The following is a 14,131-nucleotide window of genomic DNA, read 5'->3' on the forward strand; positions in this document are numbered from 1 at the left end:
TGGGCTAAATTTGGTTGGAAATGTGAACTGTATAGGTGTCTGTATTTACATATAACCATCGTTTTAACTGATTTCAATGATTACCTTTCAACATTACATAGTAATTACGACTTGCATCACATTGAAATGTAGCCATTTAAATAGTGCTGAAAGAACAGTTATGAGTAACCTAAACAGCTACTTTTCAGCCAAATTTAGCTCAGTGTAAACCTTCACTCCTGGAAGTCTATTCTCTCTCTGTGTAACTGGCAGTGAACAGAATCCAGCGTAACTAAGGCTAGTTATTGACCATCAGTACTTTTCTGGTATTGACCAAAATGTTTCCAGTATTATTAAGTACCGAAAGCTGATATCAAATGATTGGTCAGATTCATGCTCTTCTTCACTTTTCTTGGATCAGACAGTTTCTGATTTGACGAATAATTTAAGAATAAGACTTAATTCATTAAAGCAAAGTGTGTGTATGACTATTTGTGTTTAGAAAACTTTCAATTAAACAAAAGGAAACAAGCTCTGATATCTTCACTTACGCTGATGATGTGTGTGTGTATACTTACATCACGAGGAACAGCGTACAAGACACAGGAAACACAGATGATGCAGGGTACACACAGGTATGATGTGTATCTAGCTCATTTTTCAGTTATCATTGAGTATAAACACAATTAAATGTTGTGTATGTTGTGCATTTTTCAGTAGTGTGCAGCAAAATAAAAAAAACAATTTCTAGGATGGCAAAGGCATGACCCACTCTGCTCTACCTGCTAGCACTCATTGGTTGGGTTGGTAAGGCATGAGGAGGGATGATTGGTTAAGATTACGATAAGAATATCAGGTTAAACCAATCAGAGGCAGAGTAAACTGGGTCATGCCTTGGCCATCCTAGAAAAAAATGTGGCCTACCTGCCCTATTGGTTTACCTCAAACAACAATGCAATAAATAGCCTTTGGAATATTTAATGAATAAAATTAACAGGAAAGATGAAGCAAACTACTTTAACAAAAATGAGTTTTTACAGACTTACTAATTAAGAATATGCCCACTTCTCCAGTATACCACTGATTGGCACAAATGAAGAAAAACACAAATATTTTCCTAAAGCCTCAGTCAGCAGTCCAGTCCAGCATCTGTCTTCTTATTTGTCCTGCTCATCCAGGAAGTGACCCACTGGGAAATGAACAGCAAGCAGGTCACAACCCCTGATAGAGACACACAGGCCACTGGTGTGTCGACACTCGGGGGCTGAAAAGATTACAGCTGCTCCATCTCATGTCTGCTGTGACCGTGTGCTCGTAGAGGAGCTGTTGAAAGTGAAATCTCGCCTTTGTTGTTGTGTTGTCGGCCGTGTGTTTTGTGTTATGCCAGGTGTCCTCCATATTTGACAGCCAACATAAAATTCTCCACTTATCCACTGAGCATCTGAAGTTCATCAGTCAAGTGCAGCGCTGAAATGGAAAAGCCTTTTGCCTGCGTAATAGTTTATACCCTTACAAAGTGTTTTGGTATCATTTCAGCGCAGCAGATTTGTAAACACTGTCAGCGTGTTTGGATTGGAACAGCAAATTTGGGCAACAGCACTTTGATTGCTGTGAACTGATGAACTGATATGTTTGCTTTATTGTGGAAGCATGCATGAGCTGACACTTCAAACATGTCAGCAGTTATGAATGATTCCGAAATGCAATCATTTATCGTGGCCGTATTCCCAGAGTGCACTTCTATGCTTACAATTGAACCAGTGGCGAGGGAAGACGCCTGATGTTTCATCCACAGCTGTGTTTGTGAGCCACTTTGTGAACTAACTCGCTCCACACCCAGAGCCGGGGCTGTGCTTTTAAAAGACAAATGTCTTTCAGGCATATACACTTGTTAATACATTTTAAGGAGCCATCTGAGGCTCTTTACGTGATTTGGACTTGAGTATCAGCCATGTTTCAGGCTCTAAAAGCTGATGTCATTGTCAGGTGGGTGGTACGACATATAAGCAGAAAACAACACTCCACAAGAAATTTTCCCCCTGATTCCACAGTTTCTTGTCCCCTGCTTAATCTCCCAATTATGCTTCTCAACTATTTCCTCTTTCTTTCTACCTGTGTTAAAACATTTTTTACTTACAGAACTTCGTAGTTGCTTTTGTTTATGTAAAGATGTCATGCTTTGAAACAGCTTGATGAAATGTGTGGGCCTCTGCTTAATCATTCTTTGGAACACATGTTCAAGATTTATTCACAGATTTTTCAGTGAAGCTTTAAGTGAAAGAGTAAAGCAGGGCTGTTATTCAGCCCGACAAGTGGTGGTGTCATCTGTGTTGCCTGCTGTACCCTACCTGTTCAGCTGCACAAAAGAAAGATAAAGTTAGCAGCTGGCTGGCCAAAAAATTAGCTAAAAAGACATGGGGATAGGATTTATATGTGTCAGGTCACTTAAAACATAACTGCAAGTGAATGCTAACATTGCTCCGAATCTGCTGGATGTGTAAAAAGACAACTGTTTGTTAACGTGTTTGCCATCTAACCTTTATGGACGATAATCTGTCTGTGTTGTCGTTATGGCTTGTTACACTGCCCTCATGTGGCCAAAAAATAAAGACGGTTTAAAGATTGGAAGCGATAACAAAAGATGATTTTGTTTATCTTAAGATTATAGCCTGAGCAATGCTGGGTTTCTGAGGCAGATACTGATATCGATATTTGTTATTAAATAGCCAACAGCAATTTCTTGTAGAATTTCCAGACTGATTCCTTCGACTGTTTTTCTTTTTAAAGAACTGTTTGATGGATATAATATGTAATGATGTCACTGTTTGTAAATTACCTCAAACCAAGTTTGGCGTTCCTGTACTGCTTCTTCTTGATACTTATCAGCCAACATATACTGTCCATGCATCTGCAATGAGCTATGTGGGAGTTTGATGAGAGTATACAGTCAGTTTTGGAAACTGAATGCACCTTCAGGCGGATGAAGTGAAGCAGGTCTGTATTTTGGCCTGTGGATGGTTGTTGGCAAAGAATCAAAACCTTGGAAGTATTACATTTAAACCCCTTTTAATCTGTGTGTTTTTTGCAGCACTTGCCATTGCTCTTTACGGTAAATCTCATGCTCTCTCAGGTTGGCCTCCCCTCCAGCTGGACTTGGTGTTTAACACTTGATAGTCATTAACAATCCCCTCACGCCCATAAGAACAAGTCAAGTTGTTAACTTTGGCATCTGAAGTCCCACTGAGACCCTGACGAGCCAATCAGCGTTGCATTTTTAATTTATCGAAGTATTACCTCATCTAATGCATTTGAACTAGATGTGTGGTGAAATCTTTGGCATTGGGTCCCCGCACTTTACAGCTTGATGAATAATGGTCATGTGATTGACTGGCATTCAGATGGTGATAGTCATGTATTGCACTCTTTGTGTTGCCAGGTTGAGTAAGAATTCTTCGCTCATATTGCAAATCTGAAGTTTAATTCCAGGTGCATGAAAAACCAAACCCCCCAACCTTTCCACACACACACACACTTCCTGAATTGAAAATGAAATGCAGCTGTGTTCCCGTCAGCGCTGCGGATCTCGCCACTCATCTGTCATGAAAGATATCCTTGGAAAGGAATATTCCACAAGTGTCCCCACTTGCTTTTTAGTTTGCCTCCAAAGTCAACCGACGCTGCTCGAAGAGAACGAAAAGGTGCAGATTAGCGAGGAGGCAGCATTTAAAGCATGTTACACATGATTAACTTTCATCGCTCCTCGTGTAAAACTCGTGAAGTCGGTTTGTGCTTCTCTGGGAAGGAATCTGCATGCACGAGAGAGGCTTCGAGTGAAAAAGAGGAAGTTTGCTGAGTGAAGGCTGAGTTCAGGAAAATAAGCATGTCGCCGAGTGTAAACAAGTCAGTGGGGGGGATTGTTTTTGTGTCCCCTGCCCCTTCACCACCCGGGCCCTTAGGGAACTGCTGGACTCTTTAATGTAGACTCCAGAGCTGTTTGTCCAGATGTGGGACTCCTGGACGTGGAGAGTCCCCATCTAACACCAAAGTCTACCCACATGTCCTTTTTAGACCTCTCTGCTCCGGAAAAATGTACAATAGGCAGCAGAATATATCGAATCATGTGCTATTCTTCATTCTTTTGACACAGGGATCCAGGAGGGCACCCAGTGCACTAAGTGTAAGAATGAATGGGCGCTGAAGACCTCCATAGCTCTGCTCTATGTGCTGTGTACCCTCCTCACCATCGCCGTTGCTGTGCTCGGATATAAAGGTAAGACGAAGCTCCTTTTAGCCCAGTGAACCCCACTGTTCACCCACTGTGATCTGATGAGTACAATTACAGGGGCTCAGGATGACAAACATTTCCAAACATCCCTTCACTGAGGCAATTTGTTTCCTGAAACGTTAAAATGATTTGCTTACACTGCACCGAGAGAGCCAGCGTCCAAACATATAATTTGATTTCTTGTTAGTGCTGCAGAGACATACGAGCATTTCTGTTTGATGAGTGTATGAGTACACTGAGACGTCATGTGTGTTTGTGAGAGAGAGAGACAGGAGTTCTGAGTCACCAGAGTGGCTCTCTGCACGTCCAAGCATGACATGAATGTTCTCTGGCAGTGTTTCTTTGTCATTATTTAAAGGCAATAGATCGGTAATGGAAAATATGAGGAGAGGACTGCCACACCTATAAGAAAAAATCAGCATTTTTTTCGCTCAGAAGTCACTTATTCATACAGATGAAGGGTTTGTTTAGAGAGTTACGTGAAAAAGGTGCCACTCTCATGTACTCTGTTGAATTTGAAGCCACAGCCAGCAGCTGGTTAGCCTAGCTTAGCACAAATACTGAAAGCAGAAGGAATCAGCTAGCCTGCCTCTGACTAAAGGTAACAAAATTCGCCTTCCAGCACCTTTAAAGCTCAATTATTAACATGTTACATCTTGTTTGTTGTATTTAACGTTGCTTTTTAATACAGATTAAACAAGATATATAACATCCTACTTAGTGAGCTTTAGAGGTGGCAGTACGCATATTTTATTGCCTTCAGACAAAGCCAGGCTAGCTCTTTGCCCTTGTTTCCAGTCTTTGTGCTAAGCTAGGCTAACTGGCTGCAGGCTGTAGCTTCATATTTAGCACTCAGATATGCGAGTGGTATCAATGATCTCATCTAACTCCCTGCAATAAAGTGTTTTTCCCAAAATGAAATATAGTTTTGGCATGAGTTGTTCAGGTTTGAGATATTTGCCTCTGAGATTTCTACTGCTGCCTCAATACAATGGAGGTCCATTGAATTATGTTTTTAGTGTGCATTGAAAAAGTACATTTATCATCCTCTCTTTCCACAACATCCCCATCAGTTTCCATTGACCTCACTGTCAACAGTTGCAGGCAAAAAATATAACATGTTTCTTTGTCGTTTGGCTGAACAAATCCTTTAAGTTTCAACCCTGTCCGCTCTCGCTTTAGCCCCTCTGTCTCCACCTCGCAGCCTTCTCTCAGTTTATTTTACCAACACCCCCAAAGCTCACACCTCCGGGGAGGGTCTTCAGCCTTTGTGGAGCTGAACTTCCTGGTTGGCTTTTTCACATTTTTTCCAGGTCGGGAAACGGTCCCGCCGTCTTCAAGTGAATTGAACTCTGAATATTCGTGCACATAATTGTGCTAAACATTTCCATATGCAACTTCATGTGCCCTCCTTATTTTCAGTCTGCGAAAATGACATGAAGTTAACATGTTCAGGGGTTATCTGTGTACATTAACAATGATGTCCTCTAACTCGCTGAGCTCAGTCGGCCCTACTTGTTCCATGGTGCATGTTTTCATGCGGGTCTAATTGATCCCAGATGAGCAGTGAGTGAACTCAGTGCAACTCCAGCAGAACCCACTGAAATTGGGTTTTTACTGGCACCGAAGCAGCTCTGTCAAGGGAACCACAGCTCGGCCTAAACACACTCCCAGCTCCAGATGGTTATGTAGTGAGACCCAGAGTGCTCTATGCACTTAACATGTGTGCTTCTCCCTGTCCTCCATCAGTGACCCACAGAAACATCCTCTATGTGGCTGTTTTGTTTAATGCAGTTTAAGTTTGGCAGGGTTTCAGTGACCTCCTGTCATCTCTCCGAAAGCCTGTTGTCTTGATTGACATGACCAAAGGCAATATGAGGTAATTCTCTAGACTCTGGAGGATTTTGATCCCATTAATTTTCCTCAAAGAGAGTGAGAAAAGTGACATAATCCGTGCATTTTAGCTCTAACTGGTAATAAATGGGAACAAAAGGTATCGTAGAAGCTAAACATCCTGCACAGTTCAGCTGTGTTATGAAGAGGAGCCTGATGAATATCCTCAGTGTCTTCTGCAGATATTTTCATGTCTCTTGAAGGCAGTTAAAGAGTAAGTGCGTTATGTCTGGATCCATGGAGCCATGCATTTAAAAAAGTTTAGATAAAATAAGATATATTTCGGTAAAACACTGTTTCACCACAAACAGAAAATCAATATTAATTGTAGCTGTAAAAGTGAGCTGTGTAAAATTTGATTGAAATAACATAGTCTTCATCTTACAAGTGAAAAGTTGGATTCATGAGCAATAAAATCACCCTCCATGACTCTCTTCTACTTGTGCTATTGTCACTGCCACAGTTAAACCTTCAAATGGTTTAATCCATTACAGTAAAACAAGATGGAGACATGCTTGTTGTATGTCATATGTTGCTGTTGTTGCATTTTAACACACTTGTGCACAAATGTGCAGAGGAGTTGGTAGATGGTCTTCTGTCCTGAGTAATGCCTGCAGGCTATCTTTGAACTTTAGGTACAACTGCCACCAGCACCCTCCCTGTAGCCTGAGAGGCAAAACCCAGGGCAAATAAAGTAAATGATGCAAGCGCTGCTGCTGCTCATAAAGTTCATTGAAATGGCTGTGAGCACAGGTAATAATTAAAAGCAACTTAAATCAACTTATCAACATGTTGATCAGCTCCTCTCCTCCCTCATCTGGATTGTGGCAGCTGGACAGTCAGAGGACACTGTTTTTTACAGAGGTTTAAGTGGATCATTTTAAATCAACATTTAAACCAGAAAAGTGTGGGGAGGCAATGACAGAAGTTTTGAAAGTGAGGCCAGGGAAAATTCCTTGGTGTCAATTAATTGTTGAGAGTATAAATTGCTTACTTTTTCCAGTTGATCAAGAGGACATTAAGGACAACATTCAGTAAGTAAAACATGATTTTAGTAATCAAGCATATAATATTTCTGTAAAAACATGACATGAAAGCCCTAGCTTTATATTTAGATCCATTTCCACTTAAACCATAAATTCCCCCTCAAATATTTTTTTTATCTCATCTCTCCGAGCAGCTGTATGTTCCAGTGAGTTTTGAGATTCTTGCCCTGTGGCTCCTACAAATTATAAAAGGACCAAAGCATGGAGTTTATACTCCACTAACTTCATAACTATTTTTACTATTCCTGACTTTAAATGTGCTATATAAGGAAGTTGGATTTTACAAGACAACCCGGACAGTTTTAAGAACCACCCACACAAGAGCTGGAAAGAGTTCAACCTGGGTACAAAACAGCTCATTTTTACAACATTTGGACCTAGAAGGTCTCTGCCAAAATAATGCTCTCCTCAGCAGCCCTGTTGCAACTTCTTTGCATGAGTATTTTATGGTTAATTTAGCCATAGTATGATGCAATGGGTCTCTCTAGATGCCAGGATGTGGACAGAACATATGGAAAAGGTCCAGAAATGTCTGCATGTGGGAGTGCTTGTGTTAGTTTCAGTTTCCAGGCTAGTGTATGTGTAAGTGTTGGTGAAAGAAACAATGTGCCATAGGTGTAGCATATGGTTCAGGCCTGTGGTCTCGAAGTCAAAGTGTCTTTTGTGCTCTGCAGTGCTGAAGTGTACGTTAGGTGACTGGAAATGTGTCCCGTGTAGTTTAATGTGTGGAACATTTCCTGTCCAACTGACCATTTTCTCCCATACCTAAAAATACTGCGATAATCCCTGCATAATTTTATAGGCTCATATGGTTTTAAATGTGTTTATTTGTTCCACGAGACAACATTGAGTACGTTTCTAGGACAGCTAATAGGGTGAAGAAAGGAAACAAAAAACAGCTTTGACCATATTGGTTGAACATTCATTTTCCAATTTGAAGTTTCCCAAACATTTCAGTGTCAATTACTCAGAGGTAACTCAGAGAAGATTTTTCCATAACAGTAAAAAGTCTTCTCTGTTTGCAGTCTGGAAACTAAAGAATAATTCTGTTTTGCTTTGTAGTCTTTATGCTTTAGTCTAAGCATTTATTATTAAGTCTTTACATTAAAGGAATTGTTTGACATTTCGAGAATTATACTTATTCCCTTTCTTACAGAGTGATAAATACCACTCTCATATCTGTAGCGTAAATATGAAGATAGAGCCAGTAGACAGTTATCTTATCTTAGTATAAAGACTGGAAACAGGGGTAAACAGCTCGCTAAACTAGCCGGAGGCTGGTGGTCGCTTCATACTTAACGGACAGACATAAGAGAGCCAACATCTCATCTAACTGTCAACAAGAAACAAAGCATATTCTCCACAATTTAAACATTTTGCTTCAAGTTTAATATACACAGGATAAAAAATGGTGGCCAACTATTGTACCTCAAAATTAAGGCCACTATTAGAGTTAATCAGGCCATAGATAAAAGGCTTTACCAGTGTCCCCATTCAGATGGATGGATGGATTTAAGGCAGCTCATCTTGTCTTTCTGGTGATTTGACCTCTGGAGGTGAAAGCCTTGTGACTGAACTGTTGTCTTAACTGTCGGAGGAGCAAACAGCTGGGATGCAGCTTCCCAGCAGAGGAGCCCATGCAGCTCCCAGTTAGAGGATGTGTCCCCCTGGCGAGGCTGGTGGTAGAAGTGGGCTGATTCCCTGGAATCCCAGACACATTCCAGAGGAAATGAACACCGGTGTCGCCTGTGGGGGCGTGAAGAGGCTCCCTGCCACAGCGTCTGTCTCTTTGATCCGCATGTTTACTGAAGCACACCCCCCCCCCAGGTCACTTCCTGTCCCCTAGGGCCCTCGCCAGTGTCTCCCCATGCACCTCCAACTGCGGTTTCCGTCATTGACCACCCACTCCATCTTTGCTGAATCAATGTTTCGTCCTACCTCCTTCCTCTCACCCTCAATTTAATTGCACTCCAACTCCAAATTCCGCTTTTTCCACGTCTCTCTGCCTCTGTCGCACTCTAAATCTGGCCTAACCCAAGAGATTACATTAATCGAGTCCACCAATATTACATGCCTACAAGATATGTAGACACATCTCTTATAGTATCTGTCAGTGAATTTCATTGGCTTCTGCGCTGATCCCTTTCATATATGATGTCTGTGGTTGCAGGCAGTTCAGGTCTGTTAATAAAAGACGGAGCCTGTGATGCGACTATGACACTAACCTTTGTCCTACCTGTCCTGTTTTCCTTCCAGTGGTGCAAAGAGTTGACAGTGTGTCTGAAGGGATTGCAAACTATGGAGGAAAGATAATAGCTGTTGAGACTGATTTGAAAAAGCTAGGTAAGTTTCATGTATCTGGGTTTTAACTGGACTTAAAGCTACAGCAAGAGCCTGAAACGTTTTTTGTAAGTTATTGTACAAATCTCTGTCTTCAGATGATCAAGCAGGGGAGAAGTCGGAGAACACCACCACAGAGATCCAGGCTTTTAAGAACAACATCTGGAGTCTCCAGAGGCAGCTGTCTGCGGTGGAGGAACGCATCCACAGCGATCAAGCTAAGCTGAGTCAGCTGGAAAACATTGGCTCAGACATCCAGAACAACCAGGGCTCCATTCAGGGACTGCTGGATAGCAACACGGCCACCTTACACTCTGTAAATGGCACCCTGCAGTCTTATGGCAGCATCATCGGGGGTCTGCAGGACGACACAGTCAGGCTGCAGAGGGAACTCCAGCAGCAGGTGAAACTTCAGGACCAGGCGCTGCTCAGCATCAGCAGCCTCAACTTCACCCAGGCCCAGCAGAGAGGCCTCATCGCTGTTCTGCAGCGCTCTGTGGATGACACCAGCCAGGCCATCCAGAAAATGCGCAATGACTTTCAGAGCCTCGAGCAGACGGCCAGACAGACGCGTTCTGATGCTGAGTGGCTTCGTAGTAAGGTGGAAAACCTGCAGGTCATGGCCAGTAATGCCTCAGCTCTTGCAAAAGCCAACAACGACAGCCTGGAAGAGGTGGGATCACAGCTCACTTTCATGGCAAACGAGCTCCAGAACACCAGCAGCCTGGCTGACGCTCACGACCAGACCCTCAGGGAGATATTGGACCAGCAGAGGGACTTCAGTAACCTCACATCCACCAAGTTTGACCGACTGGAGGTGCGTCTGGATGATTCGGAGCAGAGTATGGACCGCGTGACCGGCAACATCAGCTTCACCACACAGCTCCTGGGTGCCATCAACCTTAACCTGAACGAGCTGCGCACTTGTTCCGAGACCATCGGCCGTCACTCAGACTTCTTGATAAACCTCAACAGCAGCGTGACAGATGTGAGGACAGATGCAACTAGTCTGAGGTCCCAGCAGGAAGAGCTGGCAGCACGTTTGGACAAGGAAGTCACCAGCCTCTCTATTGTCATGGAGGAGATGAAGCTGGTGGACTCCAAGCACTCACAACTAATAACCAACTTCACTATTTTAAAGGGTGAGGGCCGCAATGCACGTTGTGCGAATAAAATGTTCTACTTGGGCTCATAGGAATTCTTTGAAGTTATGGGGAAATATGTTTCTTCACTAGCAAAGAGGTAGATAAGAAGACTTTCCCCAAAATGTAGCATTATTCTTTTAAAAAATACTTAATAGTTTGTTTAATTATCTTACGATATGTCCTATTTTTCAGGTCCTCCTGGTCCCAGAGGGCCAAGAGGGGACAAAGGACCACAGGGACCATCTGGTCAGCCTGGCCAGAAGGGAGAGAAAGGGGAAAAGGGTTCTTCAGGAATACGAGGACCCAGAGGAGAGCAGGGTGTCCCGGGACCACCAGGTCTGCCAGGGTTAAAAGGCCTGCCAGGCGTACCAGGCAGCCCCGGATCCAAGGGATCCCGAGGGTCAGGAGGAAGGGCCGGACCTGCTGGAGCTAAAGGAGAGCCAGGTACTGCCGGCCTGCCTGGAAGAGATGGGCAGCCTGGTCCTCAGGGGGCACAGGGCCCACCGGGTATCAGAGGATCAATGGGACCAGCTGGGGAGCAGGGGCCAAGGGGACTGCCAGGACCTGTAGGGCCTCCAGGGCCAGCAGGACCACCAGGACAACCAGGAATGCCAATCAGGGGTCCAGTAATTCCTTTTGGCCCTGTGTCTCTGCAGGATGAGGCAGTAGCCCCTACGCTATGGGCCCCAGGTACGACTTTACTCATTTCGTTTCTGTTGCAGTTTCACATTTCGACACTTCACTACAATCATCTCATGAGATGCTGAAGTAATAGACTGAATCAGCAGGCATCAGTCTACACAACTCCATCCAGTGCAGTACAAATTTACTACAGTAGCATTTGTTTAATCACTAAATGACTAGTATAATGAATAGTAAAATACACTTATTTGTTTTCTTGCTGGCAGTTAGATGAGAAGATCAATATCTGTAAATATGAAGGCATAGCTAGCAGCTGGTTAGCTTAAGTTAGCATAAACACTGCCTCCAAAGATGACAACATCTGTTTATCATAGCTCATCTTTGGATGCAGCCAGGTTAGCTGTTTCCCGGTTTCCAGTCTTTATGCTAAGCTAAGCTAACGGGCTGCTGTCTCTCGCTTCATATAGGCAAGAAAGCACCATTAATAATAATCTGATGTTTTTTTAATCATCAAATGAAACTTTTTCACAGGATGCCCTTTTGAGTGGCTAAACTACAGAGACAAGTGCTACTTCTTCTCCAAAGACCTGCACAGTTTTGATGACGCGAAGGCAAACTGTGAATCAGCGTCTGCTTCCCTGTTGATCATCAATGACATGGAGGAACAGGTGACTCATTTCAGTTGTGATTTTTGCACTTAAAGAATTAAATCCATCAAAGTCATTATGCAATGGAAGGAAAGGTTTTTGTTGCTCTGTAATGTGTGAGGTAACTCCTCAGTTGTGCTTTTTCTGTCCTCATGTGGCCTCAGAAATGGCTGAAGAAGCAGACCTTTGGAAAGGGTTATTTCTGGATGGGTCTCACTGACAAGGAGGAGGAGAACGTTTGGCGCTGGCTGGATGGGACTGAACCTGCTTTCACGTCAGTACTTAATCAGAAAGTAGCTCTATCACAGGGAATGCCATATCCTGTATGAAAGCAAGTGCTGTTCCTGGGATGGATCATTTGTATCAGAGCTGTGCAAAATACTGCTTTCCAATAATAACAACAAGCGGCAGGCTTTCAGTTACATAAAACAACACCAAATAAACATGAAAAGTCTTCCCGAAGTCTCAACTTTCTGATATTTCCTGATTGCTCTGACCTGCATGCAGAACTCACCACTCCTCTATTCCTGCTGCCCAAACAAAACAAACAGTTTCGCATGCAATAAACCATTTATTTAGGGTGGTCCAACTCTCTGCTTCCCTCTGGTTTGCATGTGTACAAAGGACAACAAAAGCAAAAATCCAACATATAGACAAACATTAACACTCACAAACTGCAAAAAAAGGATAAGGTAATAATATCTGCTACAGTATGAACACAGTAATGTGGTATTAAAGCCTGTTAACCTGAAAGATCCACACCGGTGGTCTCAATTCAAATTTCAAAACTTGCCAAAGAAATCAAATGATTCAGCTCAATTCCTACTGCAGTTTGTTGTCTTTAATTCAGTCTCCACTGTTGTGGTTTTCCACCAGATAAATACCGTGAATCTAATGTGTGACCGCCCCCTGCTGTTTGTCTGCAGGAAGTGGAAGCCGGGTCAGCCTGACAACTGGGGCCATGGGCATGAAATGGGAGAGGACTGTGCGGGGCTCATCCATGAAGGGTTATGGAATGATTTCTTCTGTGAAGATCTCATAAGCTACATCTGTGAGAAGGAAATGGAGACCTGTACGTCCGTTTCTGTCTTTAAATTCCTACTCAACAAGTATCTTTAGGGTGATTTCCCCAAAGGTGTTCTAATGTCAGTCTGTATCTTTTTCTGCAGCAAGATCGCCTGGATCGTAGCGATGTCTTAGAAGGGAGCTTGCGGTGAGCAGCTAGACTTCCCTCATGTGGCCCTGGTCCACTGACACAGCACACGGAGAGTCCGTATGGACAGAGCAAAGGGACAATTTTGAAATGAGCCCAGGGCTGCAGCAGCAAATGTCTCTCAAGCGTTGAAGAGATGCCTTTCTCCTCCAAAGTGAGCCCAGTCCAACTTTACCAGCAAGTGCAATACAGCAAGGCAATCAAAGATGGAGGACTTTTATTTTTTAAAGTACCAAATCAATAATTGATTTATATATATAAATATTTTTATGGCTATTTGAAGTACGTTTTATAAAACTGTATTCCCTGTGCAACTGAATATCTGAATGTATATTTCATTATGCAAGTTTTGTAGGAAATTCTATGAAGCCAAGTGGACTTACCGTAGTGCTTTTCATAATATGTAATTGTCTTAAAATAAAAAGGTGCAAAATGATGCGCAAAAAACATCATGTCGCTGACATGCTATCTTTGAGGAACCCGTTATCTAACCTCACGAATGTCTATATAGCATTTTCATTTATACGAGTAGAAACAAGAAGTATTTACGCATAAATACAGAAAAGTGTCACAATCAGTTTTAGTTGAAGACTGCAAGTTTACGGTTTAATACTCTGTCTGATACAGTATTTTGTGATTAGGAGATCTATTTTTCACTATTACGGGCGTACATGTATGTTTATGAATATGAATCTGTGGATCCTACCTACGAATATAAAATGTGCCATTTTCTGCACTCAGGTACTGTTTCCTGTTATTAAAAAAACACTTGAGTTAAAACAACAAAGATGAAGGAAACTGTCACAAATAAATATGTCAAACCCACGAGATGTTTGTATTTGTTGGCTTGTCTCTATGTTTTTATGCAGCTAGACAGATCTAGTATCAGTCGATCTGACTCAGTGTGAGGGTCATCACAAAACTGCACAGTATTTTAGAAT

The 14,131-nt window shown here is 42.7% G+C and overlaps 1 pseudogene; it reads left to right on the plus strand.

Annotated features, from left to right (window-relative positions):
- The window catches only part of LOC121623913, a 37,247-nt pseudogene extending 23,241 nt beyond the window's left edge, over positions 1–14,006 (plus strand).
- The last annotated feature ends 125 nt before the right edge of the window (positions 14,007–14,131 follow it).

This window comes from Chelmon rostratus, chromosome 20 (assembly GCF_017976325.1).
Source record: "Chelmon rostratus isolate fCheRos1 chromosome 20, fCheRos1.pri, whole genome shotgun sequence".
Classification (NCBI taxonomy): domain Eukaryota; kingdom Metazoa; phylum Chordata; class Actinopteri; order Chaetodontiformes; family Chaetodontidae; genus Chelmon; species Chelmon rostratus.